The sequence below is a fragment of the Triturus cristatus genome, chromosome 2_2 (assembly GCF_964204655.1).
Source record: "Triturus cristatus chromosome 2_2, aTriCri1.1, whole genome shotgun sequence".
Lineage (NCBI taxonomy): Eukaryota > Metazoa > Chordata > Amphibia > Caudata > Salamandridae > Triturus > Triturus cristatus.
Window position 1 is genome coordinate 1,162,909,942 of NC_140582.1, and position 27,996 is coordinate 1,162,937,937.

The 27,996-nt window shown below is 46.2% G+C and overlaps 1 protein-coding gene across 1 annotated transcript in view; it reads right to left on the reverse strand.

Moving 5' to 3' along the window:
* The window catches only part of LOC146863287 (heat shock 70 kDa protein 12B-like), a 209,444-nt gene that overhangs the window by 101,789 nt on the left and 79,659 nt on the right, over window positions 1-27,996 (reverse strand). The gene's annotated exons all lie outside the window — the stretch shown is intronic.

Sequence of the window (27,996 nt, forward strand, 5' to 3'; positions counted from 1 at the left end):
TGATATGGCATCCTCGAGAGCACAAGTCTATGGAAGAAGTAACATACACAAGAAATAAACTGCGCGCCCGATTCACAAAGACTTTCCTGTGAGTAGCTGTGATTTACCCTTGTATGGCTCCTTCTTCATTCCTAGACTGCGGTAGTAAGCCGAGAGTTCTACAAGAGTAAGGGCCTAATTATGAGTTTGGCGGTCCAATTGACCGCCAAACCCACGGTGGCGGTGCAGCCTCTGTCCGGTGAGTCCCGTGCTCACTACGCCACTGGAGTCAAGCCATCCTGGCTGATGACGGCTGATAGCCAGAAACCGGTCCTAGGATGCTTGATTCCGGTCCAGGGAAGACATGGCTTGGCAGTTTGGTCTGGACTGTTCCCACGAGGCACAGGGTCAACACTGATTTGCATATGGCTATGTCTGAACTGGAGTGGCGTGGTGAGCAAAATAACGATGGATTAAACCCAGATCTGTGACTGGGGGTGAATGTTTGACAATGTTCAACATTCCGTCCATCACCTTTTTGTGTTGCATTTTCACCCTAAGTGGGAAGAGTATGCCCAGACGTGGGTCCCGTGCTCTCCATGCCACTGGAGTCAAGCTATCCTGGCTGATGAGGGCTGAAAGCCCGAAACTGGTCCTAGGATGCTTGATTCCTGTCCAGGAAAGACATGGCCTGGCAGTTTGGTCTGGACTGTTCCCATGAGGCACAGGGTCAACACTGATTTGCATATTTGCATATGAACTGGGGTGGCGTGGTGAGCAAAATAACAATGGATTAAACCCAGATCTTTGACTGGGGGTGAATGTTTGACAATGTTCAACATTCCGTCCATCATCTTTTTGTGTTGGAAGAGCACATAAGACACACCACCCTGCATACGTTCAACACAGCACCTCCACTGTGCTGGCAACAGCACTTACCACGATTAGATACCACTTACTTACATCCAACAGAGCACACAGGACAGAACTGCTAACATACATCCATGTAGTTGGCTAATGCAGTATCCGACAGCATCACCCCCAAGAAACCACACACATACACACCTATACATACACACACATATACACACACACCTACACACACACATACACACACGTATACACACACGACTACATATACACACATACACGCACACACACACACACACATACACACACCTACACATACACACACACCTACACATACACACACACATACACACACACTTACACATTCCCTCACTTGCACACACATCTACACATACACACACACATATTTACACACATACTTACACATAAACACACACACACACACATAAACACACATTTTCTCTCTCTTCCCCTGCCCCTCCGTCCATATGCAGGGCAATGGGCTGGCCTACTGACCAAGGAGATGAGTAAACACTTGTCAAATCAAAACAGCCGGGACCCTTAAATGCCAAAAATGATGCTCCCACGCCTCAGCGCATGAGAGGGTAAGGGTACCACCGGGGTGGGGGCCGCCAGACTCCACTTCACTGCCGTCGGCAGTCCTGGACCTTTCCTCTACAGACCATAACTATCAGATGTGTTCATCTAATTACTTTAATAGACACAAACCAAAGCTACCAGAATGCATTGGTTTGTCCAGGACTTGAACCGGTAGGGGGGTCACCGTACCCCTAACTGAGAATATGATCAGAACACAGGAAAACGTAACAAATCGCCAAAACTCAACCAGGCTCTGATCTGTGATGTGGAACTATGTGGAAGCGCCAAAAGGCCTTCCCAATGGCAGAATGGCGCTACACAAATGTCCAGAACAGAACATGACCTGGTCGATCTCTTGGTACAAATTCAGTCCTAGGGAGGGTAGGAGAACATATTTCCCAAACATACTGCCCGTCGTTCCCCTCGGTTCGACATCCCTGCTCTCGAGGTTTGGCCACGCCTCTCCTTTCTCTTTCGAGGAAACTTAGACGCCATAAAGCTGGTTTACCTTGCGTGGGACCGGCCCCAAAGAGGCCTGGCGCTGGCTGCCTTCGCCGAGCAGGCCGGGGCCCCCGACGGCTGCTTTCACTTAGCAGCCCGGGCTCATCACAGCAACACTTTCCCGCTGCCTGTAACGGGGCCCAGCTGTCAGCCCACGAAGGAGGGGCCACTGGACCCGGCTTTATCAGCTGGCAGCCACCCAGGCAGGGCCCGGGCCGCGCGCTCGCATGAAGAATGGTACAAGCAGAAAACCCACATGATTTACAGACATTGGCAGAAAAAGTATTGGAACCAAGGGACTGGCTTCCGAAGTTGACGGATGAAACATAGACACGCCTCTCTTTCCCTTCAAGGGCCTGGACTTCAGAAACAGGAAAACCCACGGACGCAAACTCCGTGAAGGATGGCCTTTCACGTTTGTTTTCGTGATATTTCATTATACAATAACTGTTCACTCTGTTTTCTTTTTAGGATCATACGCGACCCTTCACACGGACGGACCCAGCATCCTTAGGGGCTTATTAATGAGTCCCCTGTGCAGGGGCGTAGGAGACACTAAAATTCTGGGGGGGACAGGGACAACCTAGTGCACTTTCCAGTGACCCTATACAAATTACCGCCCGTTAAACAAATACAATCGCATACTTTCGAAGTGAAATATTGAGAAAAGCGGGCATGTAGTCACAGTTTGCATGTATGCTTTATTGTTATTTACATTCATATAGTAATGAGACCAAATGTTTAAAAAAACATATATATGAATCTTGCATCTTAATGCACAAAGCAAACAAAGGCCGCTGACTTAGGGTGGGGGCGTCGTGTTTGCAAGTGCATTAGGGTTTGAAAAGTACCTGCTGCTGCATTCCTGGTCTCCAGCAATTTTCAGGCAACAATAAAAATGTGAAGATAACTTTGGTGATTAATGTTCTTTTTTTGAGCGAGATCGAAGGCTTGTCTAGTGAAAGTTTTAATTCAATAGGTCAGTGAGTTACTGCTTTTATCTGAGAAAGTTTTTTGGCATTTGAAGTTTATAAGTTAAAATCCTAACATTGAACAGTGAGCTATTAACCGTCATCAAAGAGCTGCATAAAAACTTCAATGTATAGATTAGAACGTTATGAATTTTTCCCCAGTCTTTCCCTATCCTAATGTTGGAAAATGGGTTCATTAGGATAGAAATCAATTCTGATTATTGAAGAGAACCCCCCAACCATGGTGTTTTGTTTTACATTCTGAGTTTGTGTTTCTCTAGTGTTGCAAAGCCGCCCTGGCCACTCCCCAACTTTTTGCTGACTGGTACTGGTGGTACCTGACTGACTGACCCTGGCCTCTGCCTAAACAGCCAGTGCTATTCTGAAAGAGGCACTTAAAAATACAGTGAAAACACCTACATACACTAGGGTGCACTATGGGTTAGGGTACCCCTATGATTGGCATGACCTCTCCTATAAGGCCCTAGTACATAATAGGGCAGGGGGATTAGAACTACTTTTAAGTCCCTAGAATATAATAAGGCATGGCAGTTTAGAGGCCAGCAGCCCTTTCTGCGCTTGCATGTGTGCACTGCTGAAGCCTGAGGTCAGTTTAAAAGTAGCCCTGTGTTATAGGGCTGCTTTTAAAATGCAAATTGTGCCCAAACTCGACTTTTGGGTTTGGGGAACTTACAAATTGATCAACTACAATGTTGGGGCAAAATTAAGTGGAAAAATGTTTTCCACTTAACTATGGCTGTATCATATTTGCCACATAATACATCATCTGCTGCATAATCTAACGATTTCCTCCAAAACAATTTTGTAGCTCAAACGGATCCCAAATTACTAAAAGAAATGTGACTTGTGTTGCTGTGAAGTTTAGGGCCCTTTGCAAAGGTTAGTAAAGAAAACAATTCCTAAGAAAACAATTGGTCCCAGACACTCCTAATGACACTCAAATTAATACCTGTAGGAGAGTGTAGTATGCAATCAATTCATACAACCAAAAATGTATAATGTAAAGGCACATTCAACAGGGAAATCTCATAGATAAGAGGCCAACCAAAGTCAATTAAATTGCAAACATCAATATATTTCCCGCTGAATCATATTCATAAAATGCAAACTTAGGGGCTGATTACGATGGCAGGCGGACTTCAGTACCACCGCCATCGAATCGGGGAATGGGACCACTGGCCTTCAAGGTGGAGGCCCCACGATAGGCATTACAATGCGACTGCCACTACGGTGTTCGCAGTGCCTATCTTTTACATTGCAGCAGGTGCTGTTGGCTGCATCATCCGCCGCAAAGTAAAAAAAAAAGGAACATGTTAAATATATCGGTGCCTGCCACATGGTGCAGTGATATGTTGTGGGGCATCATAGATGCCCCCCAGGACCCATCTCTGAGGGCCAGGGGTAAAGGGGCCTGCTACGGGCCCCCAATGTCCCTTTCGCCAGCATTTCCATGGCAGGTGAACCGCCATTGATAAGCTGGCGGGTAAGGGACATCGTAATCCCTGCTGCGGTGCATGGTAGGCACCACCAGCATTGTAGGAACCACGAGCCCCTCCACCACACCGGCGGGCTCAAGAAGCCCGTCGGGTGCGTGGTGGTTGGTCTTTCCGACCGCCAGGTAACCACCCGCCATTGTAATATGGCGGGCTGTGATGCAGTTACCAATGGCGGTGGGACCGCCACCGACTGGGTGACGTGGCGGTCCTACTGCCATTATAATCACCCCCTAAATTTGGTGTGCATGCAAATCCTACATTGCCAACCCCTGGCAAGTTGCACGACTAGTGCTGGAAAAAGGCCAATGGAGGTACAAATGGGTGAGGTGGACTGGCCTCAAGGGTCTTGTGACCTCAGTGACAGATTCACTGGCGATCTAGGATGTGCTTCTTCATATACCTGCCCGTAAGACTGGAAATGAACTGCAGTATGGATTGTGGTGGACAGGTCCACCTGCGGCTGCTAAGACACCTGGGCTTCTAAGGTCTATCGGGCCTTCTAAGGTGTAGCATCGGAATAAGCTCTGTCAGGAGTGTGGTATGGTGAACTGGTCATGAAGGTCTGAACATGGTTCTCCAGTTACAAATTCAGCAGCTCTGGCCAGAGTGCCACATTCTCTCCCACACTGAACACCATACTGCCCCACTGAGAGAAACTCGCACTGCCTTCAGCACAACTCAATTGTGCTGCGACTAAATTCAAATTATGCACTAGACAACAGTAAAATGCTGCCTGAAAAAAAATGAATAACACACTGGAAAAAGCAAACACTCATAGGGAATGCAAGAATAAGCAAAGCATGTGAACTGTAATCAGAAAAAAACATGGTTACCTTAATGGTTTTAAACTCATTATTCAGAAATCAGTAAGTGATTTTGACTGAAAAGTTCAAAACATGGCTACAGGACCAGGAAGGGACCCCTTTCAATGTCCATTGCTTATATCCTTTCAAAATGTATGCAGTTTGGTTTAAAAAAGACCACATCCCCAAACACAGAGCTGCATTTTATAAGCTAAAATAATTAAAAAGTTTAAAACGATCATATTAAACGTTTCCACTCTACCCATCAACCAGGTATTGCAGTCCCTTTAGGAATGGCGCACTTACCCACCCTGGGAAAACAATGTTGTTCAAAGAAAGAAGATAAAAAGAAAGTAGCGCTTTCACTGGCAAACTCTGTAAAGTGGCGCTAATGTGTGTGGGTGTAAATAACAGTCTGGTCTGTCTGCTGTCCACTCTGTATTGCTTTATTTAGGTATTTAACTATTTTTTCTCTCCATTCCGAGGTTTTTCTTTTCAATAGAAAACGGTCAGAAAATGAGGACATTTCCACCCAAAGTGTTCAGCCTTTTTTGGATCCATTTCACAGGGGAACAAATAAAGAAAAGGAGAGGCAAGAGAGAGTACCTTAAGAGCTGCCTCTTGAAATCAGCACGTAAGCAGGAGCGAGACCGAGACAGAAAGAGATGGAGGAATAAAGAGAGGAGGGCAGCCGCCAGAGGCAGATCAGGAGTAGTGGACACGGTCCTTGCCATGAAGGAAAAGAGACAGCGTTTATTTTTAGGTCTCGCTGAGCCCCAGCGCTTGCGCTGGCTCCGAGAGACATTTTATAGTTGGGATTTTCAAAGTGCTGCCGTGGCCTAAAGCTTCAGTGCACGTGAACATGCACGCGCGCAGCGCCATGTGTCTTTCCTCCGCAGCATGCGATCGCAATCGCGATCACTTTCACTTTCGCGGCCGCGTGGCGAAAGCTTGTTTTTTTTTTATTGCCGAGGCGCATTCTTCACAGGCCGACAGCTCATAAATTTAAAATGCACGGCGAGCGCTTTCATTACTCATTTCTCATTACCATGTTGCCCGCTTCACGGGCTGCCACCATGCGTCTAACTTATGTACACAGGCGCCGTGATATCTTTCAGCATGGCGCTGCTTTCATATATTTCTGGAAGCCGTATGCTTAGCCTGCTTGTGCGGCTACGTTGTCACCAACTGTACAGTGTTAGGTTTCTGTTTCACTTCATATCTCAGTTACACAGATGGGAGCTGAGGCTTCAACGTGTGCTTAAAGTCTGGAATCATGAAAAGGAAATGTGAGTTTAGGTATTCAGTGTAAATTAAGTCCGCTATTTAATGTAAAGATATTTATTTGAAAAAAAATTTTGGGCAGCGGTGGGATTTGAACCCATGCCTCCAGAGAGACGGGAGCCTAAATCCAGCAACTTAGACCGTTCTGCCACGTTAATACATACGAATTTGGTCTTCCATCTGCTTATGGGTCTGTCCTCTAGTTTATTGATGGCAGTTTATCTTTCCCCATAGCCAAACGCTATTTCACTATTGAGGCCGCAAAACGACCCAGTAAATGCTGTGGGAACTGTCTCCCTTGGGACTGCGAGTACAAAGCCATGGCATGGCCTGCCACTGTTCAACCACAAACATGCAGCGTGTGCTCTGTCAGAGCGTGTACACTACCATAATACAGCAAAGCACACCTCCACAATCTGCAGCCTCGCGGCGCTATGAAATATCCGATCCATTGTGTGCATCTGGCATCACGTTTACCATTAAAACCAGCAACTCAAAATGATCGTCACTAGTCACGCATACAACATGTAGAAACCTGAAATGAGGGGAAGAACTGGTTTTTAGTAGCTAATTGATTGACTTGGAAGCAAGATGTAAGTAGTTCTAAAATTGGTTTTCGGACACCAAATTGTGTGATCTTGGGCTAGCAACTTTTTCACGCGCCTAAACTTTGTGTTGCATTACGCAGTTTGTCCACTGCTACAGCGATACTTAAGCATCTCCTGGCCATAAAAAAATGTCATTTGAGGCAAGGCATTTTGGCATTGGATACACCGAGAGTCTGGGTGGTAACGGAAAAAGCTTTGATAACTGGGGAAAGAGCTAAATGCGCCTATAATATTGTCAAACATATTATGCCTAGGAGAAAGCAAATCGACTGGTAGATTCGCCACCACATTTAGCACGAACTCCGCAAATCCTAGCGTTTTCCATTACCACATATCTCTAGACCAGGAGCGGTGTTACCCTGATCCAGTGGGAATAATTCATCCAGTCCTGGTTTTTCATTTGCATTTATATGTTATTTTATTTTGGGCAGTTTTATATAGCGCAAACTCGACCCAAATGTATTGGAGCGCTTTAGATGAGCATCTGTTACATTACCCAATGACACATTCATTTTTTGGCAGGAACGGGATTAAAGGGATTTGCCCAGAATCACAGGATGTTGAGCTGACACGGAGACTTGAATCTGGTTCTCCAGCCCCAAAGTCGTTAGGTCTGGCCGTTACGGAACCTCCTCTTCCTGTAATCCTGATAATTGCATTATACAACCAGGAGTACTACTACCAAACTGCAAAGAATTAACACGGACTGGACAAGCAGCTCACACATAGAACTGAGATTCTTCAGCACACTGGTCTTAGATAGCTTCAACAATCACAAACACTTCTTATCTTTTTGGCGCTCATTCGTTTGTCGTTGCTAATCTGCCTTAAAACATGCTGAGTTTAGGGAGAGTAAATAGAGGCAGTGAAAGTGAGCTAAAATCAGAAATGATGTTGCTTACTGTGATCGCCAGCATGGAGGGTGCTCTTCCCAAGGACAGTGCCCAGTGCGACCACTATTGAATCCAGGCTCCAGGAAAGCAGCAAACGAGCGATTTGGAAAAGATACCAGAGGATGTCATTACCAGCTGCGAGCCTCCAATGAAGAAGCAGGAAATAGGATCTTAGTGGCATGTACAACAAGCATTTGCAATGCAATAGGGCTCGCATTCGAGCTATTGGCATTGTAAATGACAATGCCTTTTATTTTATGCGTTTTGAAAACCTGCAAGCGGTTTGTAAACAGGCACCTTGTACTTATAGTCGTTGCTTAAGAGAAGCAAGGCTGGCAGTAACTGTGCCTCTTTTACTACCAGCCTTGCTTCTCCTAAGCAATGACTATAAGTACAAAGTGTGTCTTTACGCACCGCTTGCAGGTTTTCAAAACACATAAATAAAAGGTATTGTCATTTATAATGCCAATAGCTCAAACTCTCGCAAATGCGAGACCTATTGCATTGCAAATGCTTGTTTTCTCCGTTCTCTGCCCTCCCCAGAACGGCTGAGCCTTCCTGCAGCATAACAAAAGGCAGAGGGCGGGTGGCCTCTGACTCCAGGCAGGTCAAGTGCAGGGCCATTAGGTAGCGCTTTCGCGTGCTAATGGCCCTGCGATAACAGAAGGGAGAGGGGAAATTCCTTTGTCCCCTCGTCCCCCCCAACCTTGTCCCCCGTGTCCCCCCCACTCCAAAATCTGGGGGGGATATATCCCCCGCGTCCCCCACACTTTCTACGCCCATGCCCCTGTGACGCCGGGGCTTCACTTATTGTGACACTCCGGGTGGCGCAGGCCTCGCTCTCAACCATATCTCTGAGGAGATGTAAAGCCACCCTGCGTGGCTTTGCATGGCCTCATATAAGACACGTTTATCGAAGAACATGCGGTCCCTTCCTAGAAGATTTAGTGATCAATTGGCACAAAAGTTGAATAAGTTCTGTGCCACAAGCTCATGTAATAAGAAAATAGCAATATTTAATAATTCACATAACAAATATAAGGAGGGATACTCAATTGAAGTGGGAAACATGAGACAACAGAGGAGGGGAACAGTAAGACTCAGACATTTAAGAGAAAGTGACGAGTAAATAATACACAGTGTCACAATTTGTGGTACCAATGCTATTAAATCTATACATCAATAATATATGCAATAGTCATGGTACTGTGTGTCGATGACGTTTCGATCCCGTCCATAAATGTAGGGATCATCATCAGGACTTAGATAATGCCATTGTACAAATTAGTCCGGTAGAGTGAAGGTTCGCACCAGTCCAGAGGGATTTCAGACAAAGCAGCGCAAGTCACTGCCTTGCCTTTCTCTGCATCAGTGAGGCATTCCATGGGCATCGCGTTTGGTTCTCCCACGCAAAACCTATGGATTTTGAAGCTGCCCCAGATTGAGTTAATCACATAAACCCGGAGCAGCGCCAAAACCTTACGCCTCCCCGGGGCAGGTGTAACGAGGATAAATATTTTTATTTCTCCTTGTTTTGTCCTCTTTCCATGTGTGCTGCATTCTAGAGCACACATAGAAAGAGGAAAACACCTCCTGCGATGGAGGCACCCTGCCTACGTTGGCACTTGGAGGCACATTGTGAGCCAGAGCAGGGGGAAAGGACAGGAATGCACCGTATTACATAAATACGGTGTATTCCTGCTCCTTCACATTGGCGTAGGGCAGCGCACCAAGAAGACTTGCGGTGCTGCCCTATGCCAGTTTCTCATAAATGAGGCCCTTCTTAGGGCATAGGGCAGTGCCGAAAGTCTTCTTGCTGTGCTGCCCTACGTCAATGTGAAAGGACAGGAATGCACCGTGATAAAATAAGGTACATTCCTGTCATTTCCCCCTGCACTGGCACACAATTTGTTGCCTACACCTACATAGGCACCCTTGCACCATGATGCAACGGTGCCTCCGTTGCAGGCAGGATTGTTTTTGTGCAGGAAGGGCAACTTCCTGCACAAAAACAATCCAGAGAGGCATTTTCCTCTTTCCATGAAAAGAGGAGAAAACAAGGAGCCTGCTCTGAGAGGGAGTAAGGTTTTGGTGCTGCCTCAGGTTTATGTGATTAACTAAATCTGGGGCAGCGTCAAAATCCATGGGTGTTGCGTGGGAAAACCCACCACAACACCCATGCAACGCCGCTTTGACGCAAAGTAAGGCAAGGCAGCGACTAGCGCTGCTTGGTCTTGCTCCATATCTATGAGGCCATGCAACGCCACTCAGAGTGGCTCTATGTCGCCTCATAGACATGATTGAGTGGCGTGCGCCACCAGAGCATGAAAGGTAGTGACGCTCCGGCGGCGCAAGCCTCTCATCAATAAGCCCCTAAGAGTGCAAGATGGTGCCAGAGTGACCACGTGCACCATGACCACGGATCACACGCCTGTTGTGGGCTCCTGATTCACCAATGAGGCTGTTCATTCAATGCACCTGCTGACGCTGAGCTTCATACTTGCACTTATGCACTCTCTACCAATGGTCAGATTGGGTGTAAAAATAGCCCAGCGCCCTCCAAAAATGTGGACCAAATTCACCAATCATGACCTTTGGTAAAGCATTGCTTGATTAGTATCAAGAAGCACATTTATGGAGCCGTTTATGGTCAACTGAGTGTTTTAAAGCTTCTAAGACCCGTCACCTTGAGGCGGTAATGTCCACCTGGAGAACAGGGAGAAAAAGAAGCAGGCGAGTAGCAAGGACCGCCTATGACACAGAGAAGGGAGCCTGCTTGTTCAGAAGAGCAGCATACTGCTCCATACCAGTGCATTCGCCATCGGACAGGCCTGCACTTGTTACAGCCTAGGCGGAGCAGCCATGACTGCCAGGTGGTGTCGGTGACACATGGCACACAGGTACTTGGCTGCCAGGCCCATCTTTTTCAATTCTTTAAAACACACAAAGCTGTGCTGATGACACTTGAATCCTACACAGCAATTTGGTTTGTAGTTTTACGAGGTGCGAAGTTGACCCAAGGGCATTAGAACACTTTACATGAGAACCAGATGACATTATAATTTGTTTTTGTGGGGGCGGAGGGTATTGACTGATTTCACAGGATGTTGAGCCAACGTCAGGATTCAAACCTCGTTGCACAATTCCAGTCTCCAGCTCTGCCTTTTACCCTTTCTCTTTCAGTAATGACTCACAACACTCTGTAGTGCTCAAGTAATGCACCGCAAACCTGCAACATGATACTTCGCAGTGCAATGCCCTCTCCTCCAGTGTCATAACTCCAGCAACAGTCATCCATGACTACACCAGCAGGCAGCTCCAAGTTCAAAATTAAATGGTATTTGCAGGCAGCAGGGGACCAACATCTGCAGGTGAGGCAGACAGCAGGCGCTCAAATAACATGACTGCATCGTGAGTGATGGACCCAGGGCCACTGGGCTGGTTCACTCTTCTCAAGAGTGAGCTCAGATTGAGGCATGCACTACATAAGGCCTCCATCTCTCCCAGACACTCAGCGGTGGGCTGCAGCATCTGGCTGGAGGAATAAAGGGCAAGTGCAAGCTGGAGCTAAAAGACCCTGCAGTGAACAATTCATAAAACAATGGTGTTGAGTTAAGTCCTTTCTGTAGGGTCATCCCAATACTTTTTTTCTTTCAACCCTCCTGTTATGTTGACTTCGATTTTGCTGGCCTTAGGACTCTGCACACTTTACCACTGCTACCCAGTGCGAATGTGCTTGTGCGCTCTCCTTAAAACATGGCAGACTTGGCTTACACTCAATTGGCACATTTAGTTTACCTGTAAATCCCTAGTAAAATGGTACCACATTTACCCAGGGCCTGTAAATGTAATGCTACTATTGGGCGTGCAAAAAGAACAGTTGATGGACGGCATGCTGAACAATGTCAAACATTGACCCCCAGTACAGAGATCTGGGCCTAAATCAATCATTTATTTTGCCCGCCATGCCATTCCAGTTTAAACCCAGCCATATGCAAATCAGTCTTGATCCTGCTCCCCATTGGAACAGTCCAGCCAGAACTGCCAAGCCAGGTCCTTCCTGAACCAGAAACAAGCATCCTGGGACCAGGTTCGGGTATCCCCCCTCATCAGCCAGGCTCGCTTGAATTGCGGGACATGGTGAGCATGGGGCCACGTCTGTGCATACCTACCCCACTCGAGGTAACAAATGCAAAAAGAATAGTTGATGGACGGAATGCTGAACGATGTCATACATTCATCCCCAGTACAGAGATCTGGGCCTAAATCCATCACTTTTTTTGCCTACCATGCCATTCCAGTTTAAACCCAGCCATATGCAAATCAGTCTATACCCTGCTCCTCAAGGGAACAGTCCAGCCCGAACTGCCAGGCCTGGTCCTCCCTGGACCAGAAACAATCACCCTGGGACCGGTTTCAGGGTATCACCCCTCATCAGACAGGCTAGTTTGAATTCAGTGGCATGGTGAGCACGGGACCCACAATGTTGATCTCCTTCGACGCACCTACCTAAAGTAGCCGGCAATGTGACAGTGGCAGAGGAAGACATCTCAGGCCTCAATGGAGAAGTGGTTGCATTGAAGAGGCAGGTTGCTCAAATATCCTCCACAACGAAGACCATGGAGCACCACGCAGAGGATGTGGAGGACCGCGCCGGGCGCAGTAACATCTGCATACTGGACTTTCCTGAGAGAGCTGAAGGGAGGTCATCAGAGCAGTTCCTTGAGCGGTGGATCAAAACTCAACTGTGCCCAGTGGGCCTCTCGGGCCTCTTTGCCATTGAAAGAGCAAACAGGGCCCTGGTTACCCCACCAGATGCCTCCCCGAGCGCATTCGTTGCAAAAATATTGCACTACAGATATAGAGACTGCATTCTCCGAGCCACTAGAGAGCAACAGGACATATGCTTTGAGAACAACAAAATCTCCATTTATCCGGACTACACTACACAAGTCCAGGAGCAAAGGAAGTCATTCCTGGGAGTCTAGCAGAAGCTGAGAGATACGCATCTTCAATATATGTTGCTATACCCTGCAAAACTCAAGGTCCTGGCGCAGGGTAAAGCACACTTCTTTGAAAACTCTGAGGGGGTATGGGAATGGCTCGAGGTCCTCAGTGATGCACTCCCTCCGCGGGAGCAGTGGAATCGGAAACAGCAGTGGGGCACCAGACTGGATGCAGTGGCACATTGCTTGCATGTGAAGCTGGGGGTGGTAAAAAAGGCCTGGCATCCTGGATAAGCAGGCCGCCGTAAGGGTATTTTGAGGGTGGGTGCCCCGTGGGCCCACCCTGGGGGGCAGGAAATTCTATCACCAGGGTTCTAGAATATGGTAAGGGCAGACCTTAGATTCCCTGTGCGGGTGGGTCCGGACTACCTGTAATATGGTGGATGAAAGAGTTGGCCCTAGTTGGGCGATTCAGGGAAACGTGTACGTCCTGGCACAATTCAGGGGCAGGCATTTACGTAACCACTGTTGCACGCAAAATGTCTGTGGGTGGGGGGTTCCATAGCTTCAAGTTCTCTTTTTCAGGTTTGGTTTATAGGAGTGCAGGGACCGGCATTGGACAATGACACGAGATTACCTTGCGACGGGGACAGAGTTTAAATTCCTGACCTGGAATGTGTGGGGGTTGGGCACTTGTAACAATAGACACAGGGTGTTAACCTTTCTAAAACATCATCATATCTCAATAGCATGCCTCCAGAAGATGCACCTGGATGATAGTGGCGTCTCTAGAGAAGCCAAGAAGTGGCGAGGCCAAATGCACCATTCCCCTTTACCACATACGCCAGGGTCACACCGTTCACCACAACCTACAATGAGTCTGATGTAAGTGGCAGGTATGTCCTCCTGTGAGGCACACTAGATGGCAGGGAAATTGTTATCCTAAATACATATGCACCAAACACAGACGACCCCACGTTCTTTCAGGTCACTCAGGACTTGCTGTCTAATGAGCTAGACGTACCATTTATATGGATGGGAGACTTTAATTGTGCCCTTGACCCGGAACTGGATAGGCAACCCCCCCAAAGCTGGACTGAAACCTAGGATGTCTTAGAAGCTTCGAAAGGTCATGCATGAGTTAGGAGCTTAGTATATTTGGCGGGAGGCTCACCCTAAGCTACCACTTTTCACATTCCATTCACTTACTCACGGAATGCAAAGTAGGCTAGATAGAGTACTGATCTCGGACACGCCAGCTTTTCCTGAAGCAGAAGTGACTCACCAAGCACGTTTCCTATCTGACCATGTTCCGGTGCAGCGCTCTGTGTGGTGGTGACCCCACATACTGGGTCCAAGGAGATGGAGATTACCGCCGGACCTGCTTGAGGATGGAATGGAGAGGGCTGCCCTCTCTAAGTACACTTTGACACGGTACTGCGAGAGGCTATGTGCAGAGGGGGACAAATCAGGCGCCTTCTGGCATGGATCCTACGGAGGGAACAGACACCCCCGCTGACAACTGCCTTGATGGCAGAGGGAGGAAATCTCGTCCATACTAGAGCAGGAATACTGGAGGTATTTCAGTGCCACTTACACTGCGGACCCAGGAGTGACCGCGGAGCGTTATGTTCCCCTCCTTGAGGGGCTGGTTCTGCCGCAACTCTCACCCACAGGTGTTATGGAACTATATGCTAAAACTACTCTCGAAGAAATTTAGGAGGCACAGTGGGCCATGCCAGGAACCAAAGCCCCTGGGGAGGATGTTTTTTCCGGTTGCCTTTTAACAAGCTTATTCAAGCCAGCCAGCACAGCCCTTCCTGCAGATCTACGATGAGGCCTTTGTGACCGAGATGGGGGGAATGACCAAAATCTCTCAGCGTATCGGTCCCTCACCATGCTAAACTCAGACATCAACATTTTGTGCAAGGTCCTGGCGGCTAGACAGGCCCCTCATATGATACACCTAGTGCATGAAGACCAGTGCGGGTTTATACCAACCCGCAACACGGGTATGAATATTAGATGACTGAGCCACATCCTGCACGCAGTGCAGCACTGTGACAAGGAGCTGGTCCTGGTCTCCAGAGTCTTAGAAAAGGCATTTGTTTCAGTGGACTGTGGGTACAGCACAGGTGGGACCTCGCTTGTCAATATCTTTATAAGCAGATGACACTTTATTCTAGATCTCATCGCCGGGAGGCGGTTCCAAAACTCCTGTAGGTGTTAGAGGAGTTTGGCGGATACTCAGGGTTACGACTGAATAAGCACAAATCATTGATCTCCCCCCTGACTCGACTGGCGGGCCTTCCCCAGGACGCTCTTCCTCGACTGGGCTTATGGTGGGAGATGGAGCATTTTCGGTACTTGGTCATTCAGGTGACAGCGGAGGATGCACAGATCCTGCAGCTCAACATCTACAAAGGCGATTGATGCATTGAAACGATTGGTGAGCTTCTGGAACACTCTTCCTCTTTCCTTAATGGGTAGATTGGCAATGGCCAAAATGGCGGTGCTACCCTGCTGCCTGTACATGTTACAGAATGCACTGTGTCCCATACCAAGGTGGATATTTAGGATTCTGGACTCCATACTAATAGACCTATATTGGGCAGGCCGCCGAAGCAGAGTGGCACTTACCACACTGAATCGCACATACAAGGGCGGCAGAATTTAGGCACCGAGATTGAACCTTTGTTACTATGCAGCACAGCTAGAGAACACTGCTAGGCGGTTTCATGAGGGGGACAACTGGGAGAAGAAGTTGCTCTACGATAGGGTACTGTCTGCCACCCTGCCGTCGCTGCTTCTGGCGAGAGCGGGAGTCTCTGGCACGGTGATATACGTGGTTAGGCAGACCACATGGACCTGGCAAACCTTTATGGAGCAAATCATGAAGCGTGCTCAATTCCCCCAGGAACTGTCGGTGTGGGACCTCGCACTGGTCAGGAGGGTGATGGCCAGCATGGAGATGGGTACTGGAAGACAGAGAGCGCTCTCACTCACAAGATCTCATGTAATGCCCGCTTCCGGCTTATTCACTATAACTATGCACATCGAACACACATGATCCCAGAGAGAATACATCGCATGGCTCCGGATAAACCCAACTCCTGCCCCAGGAGACATAAGGAGGAGGCCAATTTCCTGCATCTGGCCTGTGAGTGTCACAAGGTGTGACTGTTTTGGACAGAAGTAGTAGAGAGGGTCAGAAGAAGTGTTGGCCGTCGTGTATAATTGACACCAACCCATCGTTTGCTAGGGTTAATACGCAAACCAAAAAGGCAAGATGGCCTATAAGCTCCAGCAATTACTATTAGTGCTAGTGTGGCGTAGAATTGCGATTGGATGGGAATGCGTGCGCCTGAGGTCAAGGCATGGCTGAGAGATGCACGTGAATGGACGCTAGCTGAGGAGGTACACATGAAAAGGTGTCGTTTAGATGAGAAATTAGAGGAGGACTTAAGAGCGTGGAGGGAACTCTGCCAAGGTCTTCGGGTCAAGAAGACACAGGCGAGCCCTCATAGTACATCTGGGGGTAGTAACTGACTGCGGTTTGAAGGGGTAAGGGATTAGTTGGATGGTGTGAGTGTGAGGGACCCACATGGGATTGTTTATGTAATGTCCAATGACCGGGATTGTAAATAATGTATCTACCTCTATGCTATCCATGAGGGCTTACTTCGGAATGTACAACTGTATTAAGTGTTATTCAAAATTAATAAATAAAGTTAATAAAAGAAAATCACAAATCACAAAATAAATGTGGATAAATACCGATAAGATGACCAGAAAATAAATATAAGGACCATGTTATAAAGACCGCTTCCCAGACCAAGCCCATGAGGTTTTAGTTGCCTGTGGTGACAAAGGTCATGTAAAATTAGAGTGAAGTGAGTAAACCTTAACTCAGAGCTGGCATATTTCCAGTTTCCTGCCCCACATAGACATGGAGCACACCATGCAATGTCTTGGAGGTAGACCTGGGGTTGTATCACAAATATTTGTGCTAGTACATTGCAAAGCTGGTTGCCTGTTTTTTTGTTGTGTTTGTACTGTGAAAAGTGCATATATATAAGTCAGACTTTTTCTGAGTTAATGGTCGAACTGCAGACAGCACAACTCGGAAACAGAGAGAGGCAATCACTGCTCACTTTTCAAAGGTGTGCTGTGTACATTTTATGCATTAACTTGGAGAAATTCTGGGTTATATGAATGGGTTTTAGACACTGCAAACACATAAAAACAGGTGCGCTCTGCACTGAGCTGGTGCACATGTTCATGATAAGGTCCCTGAAGCAGTGCCTAGTTTGTAAAAAAAAAAATAGTTGCCAGGGTCTTAGTGTGGGGGCCACTGCAGCTTGCACCACCCACTGCCCCTGCCAGTGCTGCAAGTGAAAGTACCAACACAGCTACTAACCATCACATTCCTACAAGTGTGCCAATTCAGACTATTCCAGCCCCCCAAAGCTACAAGAATGGCTTGGGCAGTAGGTATTAGTAATTTTCAATGTATATTGCATTAATAAACAGCCGTTGTTGTGCACATTTCTAAATCAGACATACAGCGCCACCATGTGGCAGACCATCATAAGTATCAGTGTTAGCAATTAGGTGTCAATCCGAGCGCCGGAAACCACCAGCTCAAAAGAAGCACTGCCCCTGAGATTCTAGAACCTCCTTCTACACAGATAACCATAAAGGTTTGAACCCTGAATAGATACGTGATAGCTTTAGAGGATTGGTGAGATCAGGAATGGGCCCTGTGTTTTTTAGTACCGCATTGCTGAAGGTATTTGATTAAGTAGATCATAGTAGGTATTAGGAGAGAATTAGTATGGATGCCTACTGTGAAAATATCTTGCTGAGTTGGTGGTGGTTGATGTTGTTCACACATCTGGTCTGGGAGCCCTGCAGATGGAGGAGAACCCCTGGAGTAGAAATCTAGCAAATGTGGTGACTAAATTTCAGTCTGTGATGGCCTCAGCAGACACTGGTGCAGGGCCTGTCAGTGACTATACGAAACTATGTCGGGAACACAGTCAGGGATTTGAGCAAGGACTGGGGACTGGGTAGAAAACATACAGTGCACAGAAAGAGTAGTACAGCGCTGCCCAGGATCACACAGGGAGTCAGAGGAGAAAAAGGGATCCAAAGGGAAAGCCTGTACAAGTAAACAAGATGGGTAAGACTCAGAAAGGAAGGGCACTCACGAGGCAATTTAGCATTCAGACTAACTACACTCAGGACAGACGTGCAAGATATATATATAAAACAACATAAACAATAAAGGGAATGTGGGGTAAAGTACTCGGGAGTTCCACACGATAAGACTGAAGCTCAGTAAGTTCCTCACCCACAATTGCTGTTACAGATACTGACTGCAAATACCCACATATAGGATATGCATGCAAAGGCAGGGTCTGTGGAGCTGATACCTTTGGTGATGTTATAAATATAACTCAAAGACAATATTCACAGTGAACAAGAAACACCACCTAGGTAGTCAGCTGTGGCCACGGATCCTGGCGATCAAACAGGAACACGCAAGGCAGTAACAGCAAGGGGGTAGAACTAAACACAAGCACAATAGACAAGGGGCTAGCAAGGAGGAGTGCTTAACAGGAAAGGAAGGAAATCACAGGGCACACTTGGCAGAAAGCAAGCAACAAGCATACAAGATAATTAGAAGCAAGACAGCAGGAATAGAAATACAGCAAACTGGTAACTGGAACAAAGGAAATGGGAAGAAAGGCATGGACTGGAAAAGGATATACTGAAGGGGAGGCTACAAGGGTATACTAGAATAGTGCAGGTTCAGGAATCAAGAAAACAAAGTAGCATAGAAGGCAGTGCTGGGGCAGGAACAAGAATTGAGCTAAGACTCATGAGTCAAGGTAGAACTGCAGGCAGTGCTAGTTCAGGAACAAGGGAAACGGCTGCAGTTCAGGAACAAGGATTAACTAAAGCTCAGGAAACACTGGAAACAAGGATATCAAAAGCTCAGGAAACACTGGAAACAAGGGTCGGTCTCACCAGAACACAGCTACAATGACCAACACTGGACTGAAGGGAGCTGGGGCTTAAAAGAGCTCACAGTAATTACATGCATCAGGTGTGAGCAGGCTAGCAGCAGCCAGCCACAGGTGAGCTGAATTCCTCCACCCATCCTTGGCCTGCAGGGGTGGAGACAAAGCAGTGAGCAGGAAATTCTAGGTAATGGATTTTCAGGCATGAGCAGGCTGGCTTCCACAAAACCCGGCATCAATTGGGAATGGATGGCTCCGCGGCAGTGCCTTTCCCCCGAGTCCCACACGGAGTGGTGCGGGGAGGCTTGGAGAGTCTCGAGGCTCCTGCCTACCTGTTGCAGTATCGAGTGGAGCCTGGCGACTTTGGGGGGTGCTGATTTGGACGCGGTGCCGTCCGGGCGCCCCTCCTGGCGATCTGGGCTCCGAGGACCAGTTGCACGCTATCCTGCCGGCTTGGAATTCGCGGTTCTGTGCAGCAGCGTTGGGGAGAAACAGCGAATCTCAGGAGATAGGGGCAGGGGCAGCACAAGGCAAGGTGGCTGCTAGGGCTCCACCACCCAAGGAATGGGCTGAACTTTTGCGCCGCTCTCTGCGCCTGTGGGTTGGACTGGTCTCTGCTGGTGGTGGTGGAGTAGTTGGCTGTTCACTGCTAATAAAATGCCTCCTAAATTTACCAGACTACAGAAGGAGCAAAGAGAGCAGAAATAGGCAGCAGCGTCTAATGCTGCTCAATATAGGCAAGAGTATTCGCCCGCACATATGGATACTAGCTTGGGTAAACCTCAAGAGAGCCGTACCCAGAAAAAAATACAGGACACAGGGACGGTCAAACGGAGACTGCTGCAGGAAAAAAAGACAGGCAGCCAGCAAAAAAGGTAGCGCTTCAAAAGCTCCGGATGAAACAGAGATCGCCCATGCAGTAAATAATTCTGTCTCCACGTCCACACCACCCCAGCTGGCTATAACTGCATTCTTTAAAACTAAAGAAGGACTTACAAATGTGGAGGCTGAGGCCGAGGTGGCTAATCTAATATCTAAAGAAATGGACAGGAATGGGGACACAGTCGCCATTGTTGGGCTAGAGAGTACTCCCCAAGGTAATGAGGAGACCTAGGTCTCACAAGAGACATAAGGAATATTTGTGGTTTATGAAGCTAATCCGGATTTACCCTGTGTGGCTAGGGCTGTGGAGCAATCACTACCACAGGCGACGAAATCGGCTGCCCTGCCCTCAACTAATGAGCTATCTATCCCTCCACCTGAGGCACCATGTTTACTTCTAGGTCAGGGAATTGACAGAGACATAAATAAGCCACCTTCTACAGAGATCATTTCAGAAGCTATCTCGGATGGGCCGGATAAATTCTTTTCTCTGACAGAAGATTCCCATTCAGGGACTTCGGATTCCAACATGGAATACAGTGATTCTGACCACATTGATACTACCTCGGGGTCGAGCACATTGGAAGCCCCCGATACAGCTCGAAGGCAACATAAAAAATCTCAGAGGACCTCTAAAGGCTCGAAGGGGCCCAAAGAAATACAGAAGAAAAAGAATAGTGGGGCCTCTGGTCTGAAATGGGACTACTCAGATACTGGAATTGCCGCCCCTTTAGGATCAGCTTCAGTTTTTGCGGATCCCTCCCTGTCGGAACATCTCGGCTGCTCTGCCCCAAAGGAAAAATCATTGGCGAGTCTTATTTTGGAGACCATTAAGGAGCATCGTGCAGAAACCAGAACCGATGGGAAAAAGACTAGACAAGGCACAAAAAAATTGGAGGGAGCTATCCGGAAAGTAGGTCGCACATGTGGAGAAATTTGTGAAAGGCTGGACGCTATGGAAGTTAGAACTGTGGCAGTTGAGAAGGACTTGGAGGTGGTGAAGGAGCAGACAAAGACTCATGAAGCCCAACTATCGGATGTAATGTGGAAACAGGAGGACATAGAGAATCGTCAACGCAGAAATAATATCACAGTTTTGGCAATCAAGGAAGACATAGAAGGAGATGATATTCGGGCTTTATGCTTAGTCTCTTTAAGGAATCCTTTACGGAGCTCAGTAGGTGGGCATGGGAGCGAGATATCCAGAGGGTTCATAGATTCCTCTTTGTCCGTCAGAAGGTGTCAAATAGAGATACCTGTCAGCCTAGGTCAATTCTGGTATTTTTTGGCAACTTTGCACTTAGGCAGTCAATTTATGAAAAAGCTCACCCTGAGGCCAGAAGGCAGTTTAAGGATGTCTCTTTCTTTGTACGCCCTGACTTCTGTCATATAACCGTGGAGTGGAGGTGGCGTTTGCGACAACTAATAAAACCGTTTCAGGAAGCAGGGTTTGAGGCTTACCTACTGACTCCAGCGAGGCTTAAAACGATTGTTAAAGGGGCTGTTAGATTTTTTACTTCCGAAATTCAAGCTGGGCAGTATCTTGATCAGGTTCATGGGGAGAAAAGAATAAGAATGGTTATTAATAGCCCTGGTTTCATGTAGTGTTTCTCCAGGCTTTTCCTCCTTAGTTTGGTTATGGCTTTCTTTTTTTCCGTGTGGAGGGGGAAGGGGGTGTCGTGGCACTGTTTGCTTTCTCTATCACTCAGACCTGGGAGGTCTGTTAGCTTTCACGGGGTGGGGGGGTTCGGGCTTGGGGGAGGGAGGAGGTGGGAGGGGCAGGGGGAAGTGAGGGGACAGTGGTTTTTTGGTGTCAGAGTTGAGAACAAACTACAGTTGAATGAATCTATATTTTCTAATATGAATTTTTGTGTGAGTTTGATGGGTAAAAATGTTGAATCAGTATTCAGGGCTCTGTTAGAAATCTGATAGGCACCGTGTGCTGTTGTCCCCGAAGTCTCTGTTCAATTTGGCTGGGATTCTTCGAAGAGATGTTTTTAATGAATAATGGCTAATATTCGCATTGCCACTATAAATATTTGTGGCCTCAATGATGGGAGTAAAAGAAGAAGGATACAAGAAGACCTTAAAGTTTTACGAGTGGATCTGGTGTGTTTACAAGAGACGCATATAGCTTGTAAAGATTTTAAAATACTCGATACTTTAGGGCTAAAGCTGATCGCGCATATGACCCAGGATGTCAGGACTAAGGGAGTTGCAGTTTTGTCTAGAGATAAAAATATTATATGTGAGAGAAAGATTGTAGACAAGCATGGAAGGTGGATAATCATGGAAATCAAGTGTGGGGCTGGGGCATTTACTCTATGCTCAGTATATGCTCCCGTTTTAGATGATCCTTCAGTACTGATCCACCTATCCATTGAGCTCCCTTCTTGGCCCGCCCCCTATTTAGTGTGTGGGGATCTAAATGTGAATGGATCCAGGGGGTTAGTCAGTGCAGTAAGCACAACTTGCAAGCCTCAAGTCTGCAGGGCATTGAAAGATTTATTAAGAGATGTAGGTCTGATTGACGCATGGCAGAACCTGAGGGGCACTGAGCCGGGATACACATATTACTCGGCCCCCCACCAAAAATTTGCTGGGTTGGATTATTTCTTGGTCTCACCGTCTCTTTTGAAGGATGCTCGAATAGAATTATTTCCTAGGGTAATGTCGGACCATAACCCGGTAGTGTATGAATTTCCTCTAGCGGGTCTAACGAGGACACAGAAAAAATTGACTTTTGAGAGAGTACTTCTTTCTAACCAGGAGTGCATAAACTATATGAGATGGTGGATCTGTGAATTCTTTAGGTTCAACAAAGATAGCGCATCCCCAGGAATGGTATGGGATGCCTTCAAAGCGTCAGTTAGAGGGGAGACCTTGAGATATAGCCTTAATAAACAAAAGAAAAGTACTGAACAAATTAAATGCTACGATTAGAAACTAGCTCATTTGGAGACTGAATTAATCATTGCAGTGAATAATGGTGGGGATCTTTCTATAATTTCAGACTCAATTATGGTGTCTAAAGCTGCCTTATATGATTTTTATGTAGACAAAATGGCTGGCAAGTACCTCGCTAAAAACAACAGTGCTACGAATATAGTGAGACAGTAGGTCGACTATTGGCAGTCAGGTCCGGGCAACAGACAGCGGCGGGGTATATAAAACAAATTAGGAATATGCAGGGAGATATATTGCTTGATGCCACTGAGATTAGAGAAGCCTTTAAAGAATATTATAGGGTACTTTATACGGCGGCAGTCCCACCTGCTGAAGATGACATTACTTATGAGTCTGACTTTCCACCTAAGGCGAGGCTGTCACAGGAGGAGGCTCTTTTTCTGGGCACTGACATTTCTGAGGAAGAGCTTCAGGGGGCACTGCAAGACCTTCCATCTGTTAAGGCCACTGGCACAGACAGGAGATGTTGGACGTGTTTAAAGAAGTTAGGGTGGGGGCTAGTTCTCCGGCCTCATGGGAGACCGCAAATATTGTTAACTTTTTAAAGAAAGCAAAGGATTATTTGAACATGGGGTCTTATAGACCAATAACATTGTTAAATAGTGACGTAAAATTATATTCAAAGATTTTTGCATCATGATTGAATAAGGTTATGCAGCAGTTAGTTTCAGTATGGCAGCATGGCTTTATTCAGGGTAGGGGGTCGGACGATCACATTAGGCGGCTTATTTCACTATTCGATGCGTCAGATGTCCTAAAGAAACCCATGGCGGCGGCCTTTTTAGATGCCGAAAAGGCGTTTGACCGCATGTCATGGAGCTATCTGTGGAGGTGTCTGGAAGCTAATGGCCTTGGCTCAGGGTTCATTAGGGCTATACATGCTTTGTATAATAAACCCACAGCCCAGCTACAGATTATGGGAGGAGAGTCAGAGCCTTTTGTGATTGCTAGGGGCACAAGACAGGGGTGTCCATCTTCCCCCTTGTTGTTCGCGATATATATGGACCCCTTTCTTAGGCATCTTGAGGCTTCTGTGAATATCTCCCCGCTTAGCCTACATGGTAGAGACACAAAATTATTGGCCTATGCCGATGACGTGGCCATTATCACCTCCGAGCTGGGGAGTGCAATGATTGAAGTCGAGACACTGGCTGAGCAGTTTGGGTCATTTTCTGGCTATCGACTTAATAGGGCAAAAACCCAGAATTTAGTTATTAGGCATATCTCTGCTATAGATACCAGGATTGTGGAAGAGGCTACATATCTGGGTATACAAGTAAGAGCTAAGGTCGAAGATATTATAGAGATAAATCTCACCCCCATAATCGGTAAAATTAAGAACGATATGTGCCGCTGGGACAATTTAAAGCTATCCATAATCGGCAGATGTAACCTGCTCAAGATGATGATTCTGACTAAACTGTTATATATCTTTCGTACGATTCCTTTAGAAATACATAATGCATGGTTTAGGCATATTGAAAGGGAGGTTGCCAGATTTATATGGTCTTATAAGTGGACACGCAGATCAAATATATTTTTATTTCTTCCTATATTATTTAGCAGCATCTCTAAAATACTATCGGCTTTAATTCGGCATTACGGAAAATAGGGATACCGACTCCAATTATGTGCCCTCTATATTTGAAAACTTGATTGGTCCACGCACTAATGGCTGTTTGTTGAAATATATGAGCCCAATTATTTTAAAAAGACTAGTTTCAAGACTCTTATAGCAGTATATCGAAACTGGGCATGGATCAGAAGGAAAATAGGGCTTGACAGATTTAGCAGATATACCCCATTAATGGACAATAATCAGATACCGGCGACATTGGCAGATGAGTATCTACAGAGGTGGGGGAAATCAGTTTTTTTTTAGGATAGGCGATCTATTGGCTGGGAAACATATTGCCTCTTTTGATATAATTATAGCTAGATTTAATATTAATCGCCGGGATTTCTTTAAGTTTTTAGAGCTAAGGGATTTCCTTCTTAAGAAAGCGGGTGGGATATTGGGATTTTCAGTGACTGCACTGCTAGAAGTCCTCACTGGTATGTCTGGCCCGTCAATTTCATTGGTGTATAGTATACTGCTGGAGGGGGTAACAGACAATATTGAAAAGCACTCTTTGAAATGGCAGGCCAGGGTGGATGTCGCAGACTCGTGTTTTCGTAAATCAATAGAAATGGCGAACACTGTCCTATGCACGGCAAGTTTACGGGCCCAACATTTTAAGACTCTTTATGATCTATATATCACCCCGGCAAAAATGGTTAAATGGGGTGGTACGGAAGGGGCCCACTGCTTTAGGTGTAATAGACGTGGCAGATAGGACCCACATTTTTTCTCCATGCTCTAATCTAGATTTATTAAGAGGCGAGGTCTCAGGCTTTTTGCTATAAGTTTTAAAAAGAGAAGTTCAGTTGACTCCTCAGCTTATATTATTAGGGGTAACTGCTCAAGATGACTCTAGTAGGGAGTTTGTATTTATAGCTATGTCTGTGCTTAGATTATGTATCGCCTCAGCATGGCTAGATCCTTTATCTCCAACCTTTGGGCAATGGAAAGCTCAGCTTTTACATATTTTTAACTTGGAAAAAACACTTTACGAACAAAATGGAAGGAAAGGAAGAGCTAAAGGGCTAAAGATATGGACCCGCTCAAAGATTGGGTGAAGGGATTAAGGTAGAAGAGTAAGCCTCGATCTCAGGATGAATTTAACAATAATTATCGGTGTTTTGAAACCCCCTATTTGCATATGGTATGTGTTCGCCGTTGTCTGTTTTTGCCCTGTTTAAATTTTCATTATTGTAAATTTATTGGTGCTATGACAAGGAAAAGCTAGTTTATGTTAATTTTGTTGTAATTCGCTTATTGGTGTTCTTCTGTATGTTTGTTCATAAAATAAAAAAATTAAGTATAAAAAGAAATATATAAAAAAAAGAGTCCAAATGTCTGGAAGTCAGTATGTACATGAAGGGGAGAGTCTGGAAGCTTATTAGAACACTGGATAGTCCCACAGTTCAGCCTCCTGGTGGTGGACACGAGAACGCAGGGAGCAAGTTGCGACGGAGCCCAAAGCAGCTTGCACCCATCAGAGAGGAGAGATCAGGGGTTCTACTGGGAATCTTCGGGAATCAAGAGCATTGCCGGCTGCAGGGCTGAGTTTTTTGTCAGCGTCTGCAAAGAGGAGCAGGCGCTGTCTACTGATAAGACTAACGAGTGATTCACGTTTGCAGGCGTGGTCCTGAACATGATGATAGACAGAGGCTTCTTGTCACCAGTTACAAGGACACGCTGTACTGCATCTGGCTCATGAAGTGCATCAGCAGTACACTCTGGTGCCTTCATGAAAAGGAAACGCCTCCATAGCTGTTTTACTGCTCCGGCATTGAAGTTTACTTGGACTTTCTTTGCTTTTCTTCTGAGTGGTAAGTCAGGAAGGCAGATGAAGGGGCCACTACAGCACCACTCTCAGGGGCTCTCGGGGCTATTTGAGAGGGTAAGGTAGGGATCAACATTGTCAGCCCCCAGATCTTCAGGCGACGAGTGCATACTTGCTTGTACCAAGTAACAAGGTACCTTAAGGCCATGCATCGAAGCCCTGCTGCCCTTGACCTAAGGTTCTTACTTAGATATTCCCTCTGGCCTAATTCCTGGGGGAAGCCAAAATACCAAGCCCATATTACCTGGTAGTTCCCAATTTTTCCTAAGACTTTCACCTGGAAATGTTATTTTCTTTCAATAGCTGAAGTGTCCAGGTGAAAAACACTAGACCTGCAGAGTTACAAGGATTCATACAACACCTCTTACCAGCTCCATCAGAATTAACCGGGAACTAGTAATGAGGCTTTAACTGGTTGCCAAGAGGGTCAGGAAGTCACGACCCTCAAGCTCAAACTCCTGGTGCGCTGGAGGATTGAAAGTATGGCGGCATCAGGTGAAGACCAGTCTGGTGTAACATGTGGCTGTCAATTGGTGCCACCGTCAATCCTCATAGAGAGTTCTGTGTTTATCGTGAGCGGTTGTCATGAATCTGCTGCATTAAAATTCAAGTTGTTTCCTTAAATATTAAAGGAGATCCTGTTGAATTGTCTCATTCACTGGCTTTCTGTATATTTTTCATAGGTAATATTGGGTTCCAGGTAACAACAGTGATGTAGACTAGACCTATTTAGAGGTTAAAACATACATAAACAGATCAAACGAAGACACACAATTGATGGACGGAATGCAGAACAAATCAAAACATTCACCCCCAGTCAAGTGATCTGGGTTAAATCCATCATTCTTTTGCTCACCATGCCACCCCAATTTAGACCTGGCCATATGCAAATCAGTCTTGACCCTGTGCCTCATGGGAACAGTCCAGCCCAACTGCCAAGCCAGGTCCTCCCTGGACCGGAAACAAGGTCCAGGGAAGAGAAAATATAGCATGGCTCTTCCCCCAAATTAAGGGGTTTTCCAATATGTGCATTACATTTTGAATTAACTGGCTAATGCGAAGGTATTTGTTACTTTTATGTTACTTACTGAATAATTTATATTTTTGTACTTCAATTCAAAGACTTTTATTCTATAGTGTATTTAAATAAACTTACACGCATTAATTTCCTCTTGCTTTATGAACAGCTGTCACAGTATTATTTTTCCTTAAAATGGAAACTCGATCATCTGTTTATGCGGTATTTGTTTTTGTCTTCCTATAAAAGAGTTGAAAAAATAAAAAATCCCAAACCGTGTCTAATCAAAGTTTATAGAACAGCAGTATGGTTAAAAGCAGTAGACGCCATCTGAATTATTAGATTTCATTAATCTTGGAAACTAATATTGTTGTAATGTTTAACAGATGTGTCCACCTGACAACAGAAGTACACTATTATTAGCAATTACTAGATGCAGCATGCTAATATGGATAGCATATATCATATAATTTTGAATATTTTTGGATTTGATAAGTACCCCGGCAGCGGATTCCTTAGAGCCTGAAACACACATATATTGCACACATTTAAGAGGCATCGTGTTGTTGATTATATCTAACGCATTTTGATGGTCAATTATTTGTAATACTACACTATGACATGTTTTGTGACTTAAGCACTATTATTATTAATTGATTATTCGTGCTGAGTAGTTACC